Here is a 2,003-nt window from a genome sequence, read left to right on the forward strand (position 1 = left end):
GAGATTTGGTTTGTCGCTGGCCTACATTCAATACCGCACAATGCCGAAGTAGAATTATGTTCTTAGATATTTTAACAAATTAATAAAAAAATTCAAAGCCTATATAAGTTCACGAGTAAAACTTTGCCTAACAAGTCACATAAAACGTTGGATGGACTCACTCTCTGTGTGCAATAAGTGTTTAACATGATTTTTTGAATGACTAACCTCATCGCTGTTCCTCACACAAACAATTATCTGTAATTTCAAACACAAATTCAACCACAAAGACGCGGGAGGTTTACCAATGCCTCTGAAAGAAGGGCACCTATATTAAAAAAGCTCACATTGAATATCGCTTTGAACAGGAAGTTATTAATTACACTTTGGATGGTGTATCAATACACCCAGTCACTACAGAGATACAGGTGTCCTTCCTAACTCAGTAGCCGGAGAGGAAAGAAACCGCTCAGGGATTTCACCATGAAGTCACTGGCGACTTTAAAACCAGTTGCAGAGTTTAATGGCAGTGTCAGGAGAAAACTGAGGGTGGACCTACAACATTGTAGTTACTCCACAATACTAACCTAATTGACAGACTGAAAGGAAGTAAGCCTGTACAGAATACAAATATTCCAGAACATGCATCCTGTTTGCAACAAGGCATGGTAAATAATATGGAAAAGTGTTATGTTTGGGGCAAATCCTATACAAACACATTACTGAGTAAACACTCTCCTTATTTTCAAGAATAGTGATGGCTTCATCATGTTAAGGGTATGCTTGTAGGACTGGGGAGTTTTTCAGGACAAAAAAATACATGGAATGGAGCTAATTACAGGCAAAATCCTAGAGGCAAACCTGGTTCGGTCTGCTTTCCACCAGACACTGGGAGATTAATTCACCTTTCAGCAGAACAATAACCTAAAACACAAGGCCAAATCTACACTAGAGTTGCTTACCAAGAAGACTGTGAATGCTCCAGAGTAGCCGAGTTACAGTTTTGTTTTATTCAATTTACATTTTTAACCCTTTTTCACCCACATTTCCAATTGGTAGTTACAGTCTTGTCCCATCACTGCAACTCCCGTATGGACTTGGGAGAGGCGAAGGTCGAGAGCCATGCATCCTCCGAAACACGAACCTACCAAGCCACATTGCTTGCTTAACCCGGAATCCAGCCGCACCAATGTGTCCGAGGAAACACCGTACAACCGTGTCAGAATGCTAGCGCCAGGCCCACCGCAGGAGTCACTAGAGCGTGATGGGACAAGGACATCACGGCCGGACAAACCCTCCCCTAACCAAGACGAAGCCGGGACAATTGTGTGCCGCCTCATGGGTCTTCCAGTCATGGCCGGCTGTGACACAGCCCAGGATCGAACCTGGGTTTGTAGTGATGCCTCAGACTGTTGCGCCACTGAGGAGGACCTCCAAGTTACAGTTTTGACTTAAATATACTTGAAAATCTATGGCAAGACCTGAAAATGGTTGTCTAGAAATTATTAACAACTAATTTTAAGAAATTGTATTATCATTAATTAATTATATTCATTTTCTAAAATGTCACTTTGTCCTTGTGTGTAGATGGGTGAGAAAATGTTTATATTTAATCTATTTTGAATTCTGTCTGTAACAACAAAATGTGGCATAAGTCAAGGGGTATGAATACTTTCTGAAGGCACTTGTAGATAAAGGGATTTACCAAACAAATCATGTGCTTTTGCAAAATATCAAAAGTGTCAAAAGCTGAAATAACTACAAAATTTATATTTTAGGAAAATACCAGGGGTATAAAACCACACAATGATACACACACATGCCGATGTTTCGCTTAAAAAAATAATCATAATTTAGTCTGAACAGTGAAGTATTTGGTGTGGAAGAAACAGGCAGGATTGTGTTTGTTTATTTTTGTTTGTTTATCATGGTTGGTTAATGTCTGGGTAAAAAAGAAAGAAAAAGAACACTGTAAGGACTCAAACAATCTTGTCATTCGTCCAATAGTGGGAGGAGTGCGATGA

The sequence above is a fragment of the Oncorhynchus kisutch genome, linkage group LG4 (genome assembly GCF_002021735.2).
Source record: "Oncorhynchus kisutch isolate 150728-3 linkage group LG4, Okis_V2, whole genome shotgun sequence".
In the NCBI taxonomy this organism is placed as follows: Eukaryota; Metazoa; Chordata; class Actinopteri; order Salmoniformes; family Salmonidae; genus Oncorhynchus; species Oncorhynchus kisutch.